Source organism: Rana temporaria, chromosome 4 (assembly GCF_905171775.1).
Source record: "Rana temporaria chromosome 4, aRanTem1.1, whole genome shotgun sequence".
NCBI lineage: Eukaryota > Metazoa > Chordata > Amphibia > Anura > Ranidae > Rana > Rana temporaria.
Window position 1 is genome coordinate 17,171,004 of NC_053492.1, and position 8,581 is coordinate 17,179,584.

Below are 8,581 nucleotides of genomic sequence, written 5' to 3' on the forward strand. Positions count from 1 at the left end.
AAGTGCAGTATTCACAAAGCACTTGCTCCGTAAGTTGCGGCGGCGTAGCATAAATGGGCCGGCGTGGGGCGTGGCTTGGCTATGGAGGAGTGAGGACGTGTGTTGCCTCAGCTCCTCGCACACCGCAGCCTTAATCTCAGCACGGAGGGGCGATTCGCTCCCCGATCGGCTCACACAATGTCCCAGGGACGGCGGGCACTCTCCCAGCAGGCGAGAACGGACGGGACCCGACAGGAGCAGCTGGAAGCTTCTTCGGCGGAGCCCGAGGACCAGGCCCAGAAGCCTCCAAGATGGCGCCGACGCCTAAAGCAGCAAAGGCGTCCAAGGCAGCACAGAAGGCCGCGTTCCAGCAGCAGGAGTTGGCAGACACCCAGATCCCCTCTCCGGAGCTGGTGAGTGACACTGCTCCCCCTCTCTCCCCGGGATCCTCCACCTCCCATGGACGGGGCCCTGACATGGCAGACGTTCTGAATGATGGGGATTTGAAGCGCCATATTTAGTCTCTCCCCACACGTGCTGACCTAGAAAAATTCACTGCCAGGGTGGAGAAGGCCTTCACTGCAGACATAGCACAGCTAAAGGCAGATACTAATCATCTGGGGGCCAGAATGGAGTCAGTGGAACAGAGGCTGGAGGAGGCCTTGCCAGCAATCTCCATGTTACAGGACAGATGCAGTGCCCAGGACCAAAAAATTTAAGCATTACTCTGCCAGCTTGATGACTTTGAAAATCGCAGCAGGAGGGCTAATATTCGCATACGCGGCCTGCCAGAGGCGACTGCTCCCAAAGACATTGTCCCCACGCTGGAAGATGTATTCAGGGAGATACTGGGTCTGCCTGCCACAGCTCCCATCGAGATCGACCGCGCCCACACGGCCCTTAGGCCCCCTTCTCAGGATGTGGATAATCCCAGAGACATAATATGCAAGCTCCACAAGTATACCCTGAAAGACAGAATTATGCAGAAGATGCGAGGGAGGCAATACTTTGACTTTGACGGGGCTAAACTTTCCTTTTACCAGGATATTTCGCGGCGCACACTCATGCAGCATAGAGCCCTTCGCCCGCTGCTAGAAGCTATGCAAAAAGCAGGCCTGACCTATCGCTGGGGGTTCCCCTTTTATCTTCAAGCATCCAAGGACGGCCGGCAGGCCACACTGCGCAATAAGGATGACCTCCCGCATTTTTTGGACACCCTGGGATTGGATCCGGTGGACTTTCCTGACTGGAGGGAGTTGTCTGAACACCCCCATTTGCAGCCTCCTCAGCCATGGATGTCGGTCAATCGCAGAAGTCGCAGGCGCGACCGTAGACGCCCCTCTGCCAACCCACCTCGGGGTCCGGACTCCCCGGGGCATTGATGGGTCTGATACCATCTGTCCCTTTCTGCTACTCTCTAGTGGCTGTTTGCATTCCCCCCTTGCCCTCACCAATTGCTACCTGTGCAGCCCCCCTTCTATGCCTGGACTTCGTGGGGATGTTTTGTTCCGGGTGGGAAGGCTCAGTCATAGTGGCGCAGTGCGCCTTTGTAGGGCCTGCTGTAGGGTCTGGGGCCTCTGTTGATGCCGAGGGTTGGTCTTGGACCCTATCCCCGACCCTATGGTTGAACCTTAGCTGAGGACTGGTCCCAACCGGGCCCTGTCCCGTCAAATGATTCCCCTGGCATCCGAGTTCGAGTGTTTCCACTGTGTTAGTTTGACCCTGACTCATTGTTTTTTCTTAATCTTTTATTATATTTTCTTCTTTTTTATTGCATTTTGCCGAGCTGATTGCCTCTCCTAATTGAATGTTTTATCTTAGCTAGGCGGTGGTGTGCGGGGACTGATCCTTGCACCCTGCCCTCTCTTGTAGGTCCACGTTCCCCCCGTAGGCCGTACCTTATTAGGTATATTTTCCTATTAGGAAATGGGAATGAGCTTCGGGGACCTCTCCCTTGGAGGGTTGAACCCGGGGTTCATCCCCTTGTTGTTTTGGCAGGGGTTTTTTACCCCCCTGCAAACGTATGTTTTGTGTATTTGTTTCCCTGATAACCACTGTCTCTCTTTTTCGTCTTTCTATTTTCTCTCCCTTGCTTGCTGTTTTCTCACAGGAGCGCCCTCCGGGCTCCGTCCTCCGCGCTACACCCGCCCCAGGGATAAAACACCTCTCCACGACCGGATCTTCTGATGGCGTCACTTAAGGTAATTTCATATAATGTCCGAGGTCTTTGCTCCCCGTGTAAACGTAGTAAATTGTGGTGGGAACTGAATAGGTCTGGGGCGCAGGTGGTCCTTCTGCAGGAAACACATTTTACACCCCAGTCCCTGCCCAAGCTCCCGACCCACTTGTACAACCAATGGTTCCTGAGTAACTCCCCGGATGCCAAGTCTAAGGGCACGGCTATTGCCATACACAAATCTTGCCCCTTCCAAGTTACTGACAGCAAGTTAGACACCCTGGGAAGATATGTTTTTTTAAAGGGTTCGGTTTTGGGCCAGAGACTCACCGTCGCCACGATTTATGCCCCTAATTCGGGTCAACTTTCATTCCTTGACAGCACATTGGACGCCCTGGCGGACTTTAGAGAAGGGGCCTTAGTCCTGGGTGGTGACTTTAATGTTAGTCCCGATCCACAGCTAGACACCTCCCACAACCGGCCCTCCCATTAGCACGCTTTCCTTAGACACTTCCGCCGGTCCCTTCAGTCTCACCGACTGTTTGATAGCTGGCGTGTACTGCACCCGGCTGACAGAGACTACAGTTACTACTCGAAGGTCCACGACGTCTACACCCGTATAGACCTCATCTGTGTAGACCACCTAGCTCTGGAGGTTCTGCAGGCTTCGTCTATCGGGAACCTTACTATATCTGACCATGCCCCTGTGTCAGCCACGTTGGCTCTACAGCCGGACGCCCGTCGGGCTTGGTCGTGGCGGCTAAACGAATCCTTACTGGATGACGAGGTAGCTGTCTCGGGAGTGGCGGATGTTTTGTCCCATTATTTTCGGGAAAACACCACGGAGGGTATGAGTAAGGGCATAGTGTGGGAGGGCCACAAGGCGGTAGTGAGGGTTGAACTGATCTCCCAGGGATCTAGACTGAAAAAAGCCCGGCAGGCAGACTTCAACAGGGTGCTGCAGGCTCTCCAAACGGCTGAACTTCGGCATAAGCATACCGGCGGCCCGGAGGCTCTGCGGGAGCTGACTGATCTGAGGGAATTATTTTTGCGTCTGCTAGACCGCCAGGCGCGTAAACAGCTGCGATATATGTTGCATAAATACTACGAGCACGGTAATAAATGTGGCCGTATGCTAGCCAGGGCACTCAGGAAGAAGCGTGCACAAATGTTGATACACAAGCTATGCCTACCCTCTGAGTTACTGGCAGTCAAGTCCTCCCAAATAGCCTCTGGGTTCCGTGATTATTATGCTACCCTGTATGACTTAGGCTCGACGCGCCCCCCCGGGGGTAATGACTCGAGACTATCTGAAGGCGTCTGGTCTTCCCTCGCTGACAGACGAACAGGCCACCCAACTAGAATCCCCTATCACCCCCGCGGAGAAGTCTCTGCCCAATGGCAAGAGCCCCGGCCGCGACGGATTCACCAAAGCCTACTATAGACAATTCCTGCCTCTGCCTGGGTCGATGTGTGCCTATTTCAACTCCATAGCAGAAGGAAGCGTCATCCCTAGTGAGGCGTTGTTAGCTCATATTTCAGTCATCCCCAAAGATGGGAAGGACCCGACTCAGCCCCAAAGTTACAGACCCATATCCCTCCTGAATGTGGATGTAAAAATCCTAGCAAAGATTCTCGCCACCAGACTGAAACACCTGATGCCGTTAATTGTCCACCCTGACCAGACGGGGAGGCCCGGGACAACTCTGTCAGAGCAATTCAGCTCATTCACTGGGCGCGTGCCTCAGCCGACTCCTCCCCGTATCTTATCCTCTCCACAGACGCGGAGAAAGCTTTCGATCGGGTGGACTGGAGCTATCTTCAGGCCGTGCTTGAAACTATGGGTCTTCGTGCACATATGCTGACTTGGATTATGGCGTTGTACTCGGACCCAAGTGCCCAGGTAAAGGTTAATGGATTCCTCTCCCACAGATTCCCGATCAGAAATGGCACGAGGCAGGGGTGTCCGCTGTCGCCCATCTTGTTTGCCCTGGTGCTTGAGCCTTTCTTACGCACCAGCCGGGCAAATGTTGACATCAAAGGACTGACGGTGGGCCACACTGAGCACAAGCTTTCGGCATACGCTGATGATGTGCTGTTTCACTTGACGGAGCCCCTGATCTCGTTGCCAAATTTGCTGCGGGAACTTAATCATTTTGGATCACTTTCAAATTTTAAAATCAATTACTCAAAGTCTGAAATACTTCCTATACAGATGTCGCCCTCACTGGCTGACCGGCTACAGACTGCTTTCCCATTTACTTGGGCAAAATCCTCTCTGAAATACTTAGGTGTCCGACTGACGGATAGGTACGATACCCTTTATGCAGCCAACTTCCCCCCCTTGCTAGCCACAGTGAAAAACGACCTGGCCACTTGGACTAAGACAGCCTTTACCTGGCTGGGGAGGTTGGCTGTAGTGAAGATGAATATCCTACCACGCATCCTGTTTTATATGCAGATGTTGCCCATGTCCCTTCCTAAGGTTTTTTTTACTCAAGTGTCCAGCCTGATCTCTAAATTTATTTGGAATGATCGGAGGCCGAGAACCGCGCTTCGGTTGCTTACACGCCCGAGAGAGGCAGGGGGCCTGGGTCTCCCTGATATTCAGAGATACCACAGGGCGATTATTCTACAGAGGATACTTAATTGGCGCTTCCACACTACCTCTAAGATCTGGGTTTCCATGGAGAAGTGTATGGCGGGTAGGAACCTTTCTTATGCCCCTTGGCTGTCCGGGGGGGATAGAGGACTGTCGGACTCTGTTTCCCCGCTGACAGCCCAGACCTTGAGGATCTGGGACCGGCTCAATGCTCGGCTGGCGTTGGCCCCTCCTGTGTCCTCTTTAGCCCCTTTGGGCGGCTTCCTGTGGTTCCCACCGGGGGAGCAGGCGGGTTTTTTCGGGCCATGGGTGGATGATAGTAATGCTAGCTGCGGTAAACTGCTACGAGACGGTAAGCTTTTGCCCCTAGAGACGCTTAGAGGACGGCATGGGTCCTTTCCCATGGACTTTTGGCGCTACCGACAGCTTCATCACTTTTTTGAGACCCACGGGGACTCGATCAGGGACACCTCTACGCTCAAAGCTTTTAAACGCCTCTTTATTGAAGAGGAACCGATTCCACACATGATCTCTGAACTTTACCGCTTGCTTAGCTTTGCGACCCCCACACGGAAACCCGCTTTTGTCCGGACATGGGAACGAGATTTGGAAACAACTTTTACCCCTAGCCAGCTGACGCAACTGTACCAATTCACCCGATCTAGCTCAATTGACTCCAAGACCCAATAAACAAACTATAAATTGCTGTCGCGTTGGTACCGGGTGCCTGCGGACTTGGCTAGGATCTACTCTTCAGTGTCTGACCGGTGCTGGAGGCGCTGTTGCCATATCTGGTGGGACTGCCCAGTGATCAGACCTTTCTGGTTAGATGTACAGTCCCAGATTAAGGACATACTGGACCTGGACGTCCCTTTCTCCCCGACCCACTTTCTGTTGCACATTCCTCCCATGCCGACGAGCCAATATAAGCGCAGTCTACTGCCTCATCTTCTGAATGCAGCAAAACGGCTACTTCCAATATATTGGAAGCGCCCACAGGTTCCCAGCAGGGAGCAATGGGTTCGCAGGGTGGATGAGATACGGGAGGCGGAGGACTGGATTGCCACTTGTAGGAATACTCGGGAGCGCTACTCTAGCACCTGGTCAGCCTGGACGGCGTATTTCTTGGACTCGAGACTTGTCTCCTCCAGTTTGGATGTGGCATTGTTGGAGTTAGCAGACCCCTCCCTTAAGCAAAGACCTCGGGCCCAATAACCTGCAGCTCTACCCTTGGTTGAGCTGCTCTGAATTTCTTGAGTGTCGTTCTCTCTTAGTTGCTATCATTACGAGTTAGTGGTGGCAAGTGGCGCGGGGGGGGGGGGGGGGGGAGCTGGATGTCTGGTCTCAGGTACGTTCCTTCTGACTCTAATCCTTCTCTATCTCTTTTTTCCTTTTCCTGTCTTTCCCTCCCGTTCTTCCCCTTTTCTCCACTTCTTCCCTTTTCTTTCTGCTCTTCCCCTAGGGGCTTAAGGGCGTTGTGTTGACACTGGGGGTCCTGATGGCTGGTGTGCTGGGGGGGGGGCAGACGCTGGGGGTCCTGGCTGGTCGGACGGACTCGGCGGCCGGCTCCCGGGGGGGCAGCCTGACCTCTCCTGAGGTGGGGCGCTTGTTTTGCCACCCCGGGGCAGGCCTGTCGATCGCTGTGGGGGTTGCTGCAGGGAGGAAGGTAAGTTGGAGGTCCATGGAGGCCCCCCTTCCTTTGTGCGCACCCGACCGGCTTTCCCTTATAACTTGCACAGTGTAAGTGGTTTCGTTTGTCGTCCGTCGGACTGGTTGGGCTAGCCTTCGGTTCCCGGCCCCTCCTTAGGGAGCCGGAAAACCCCTTTTATTACTTGAAGAGATGGCGGCCACCTCTGTATCTTAAACCTCAACTTATGTGTACTGCCCGTCTTCGGCCCCCCACCTGGTACTCCAGTCCCTCTGTGATATTAGTATAGCTACCATGCCCCGGTGTGACTATGTGCACCCCCTGTTTCTCTCTCTGTTATGTTGGAAAAAAAACAAAAACGGATGGCTTATTGTTTGATGTATGATGCTTTTGACAACATAAGTTGTAATGTATTACCATGCTGTCCACAAATAAAGATTTTACAAAGAATCAAAAAATTTTAAAAAATGGGCCGGCGTACGCCCGCGTAATTCAAATGTGGAAGAGGTGGGCGTGTTGTATGTAAATCAATCGTGACCCCACGTAAATGATGCGCCTAATGAACGGCGCATGCGCGCGCATGCTCAGTATCACGTCAAATTTACTCCTTAAGATACGCCAGGCCCATTGCCTGTGACATGAACGTAACCTACGCACAGCCCCATTCACGTACGACTTACGTAAACGACGTAAAAAGATACGCTTGCCGACGTCCATACTTTGCATTACCTACGCCTCATATAGCAGGGGTAACTTTACACCGGACGTAAGCCTTACGTAAACGGCATATCGGCCGCAAGTACGTTTGTAAATCGGTGTATATCTACCTAATTTACACATTCAACGCATAAATCTACGGAAGCGCCCCTTGCGGCCAGCGTAAATATTGCACCCAAGATACGACGGCGTAGGAGAAATCTATGCGTGACTGATTCTAAGACTTATGCGCATAGATACGACGGCTCACATTCGGACTTACGACGGCATACGCGGAGATACGCCGTCGTAAGTCCGCTGTGAATCTGGCCCAGTGTGTCTATGTGAGGTATGTAGAGGTTACCCTGTTGCTGGTACAAATGTGAAAAAAAGGGTTTGCCAAAAAATGGCTAAGCCTGGACCACCAGCCTAAGTTGGTTTCCAGGTAACGTGTGTGAAGAGGAAAAAAATATATATATGTATATATATCAAGGTGTGGAAAAAAATATAAATGAAAATGTGTTCCTTTGTGTGTGGTCAGGAACCTGGGCAGGTGTGCTGGATATGGCTGTAATCGTATGTAATCAATAGTGTGTGATAAAGAACCTAATATAACTGAAGGCTAATAATGCCTATTGCCTCCCAAGTGACCAAGAGGCAAAATCCAGAGGTATAGTATTGCAAGCAAACACAAATAAAAAAATTAATAATAGTAATGCAAGTGAAAAGTCCAGATGGGAACAAAATAGATAGTAGTAAAAATATATTCTCAATCCTCATGAGAATTTACTCCACAACTCTGAAAACAGTAATGAGTATATATACACTACAGGTCCCATTAATCCATAATGTTCTGGTATTGAAGCTGACAAAAATAAATAGGTCAAAGGTCAAAATACACGGATACAACCACTGATATGCCTTTAGCAGGTAGTGATGAAGTGACTTGGTGCCAGTCTCACGCAATCCAATAGTAGGTGACTTTTGTGCTCCCCCTCATAGGTCCCCACTCACCAGATGTAGCTACCCCAAGTGATGGTTGTGCAGTGTGTCACTCAAATGAAAAAAATGAAATCCACATAGTGTAGTATGTATAAAAATATTTCCAAAGAATAATTTATTTAAATAAAAAATAGAAATAAAAATGACATTTAGGAAAAAACATCAGCTTGTGGTTCCAGATGGCACTGGGTCCCACCAGATAAAAGCAAGCAAAAATGAACAAAAATAAACAGAGCTGGTCGCCCGTCCCAAGCGGGCTGGGATTAGTAACGGCTGACAGCGCCGTTGATCTCCTCCACAGCCCAGTGTCGGCATACTAGCGGCTAGTGTCGGCTGGGATGTAGGCTTGCGAGCGTGCGTAATTGCGTGTGGGTCACCTTTTTTTGACGCGTTTCGTCATGTGACTTTCTCAAAGTCAAACTTCTCATACACATCGGCAGGTGTGTCCCTCCTCCCGGGGGGGGGGGAGATATGTTAA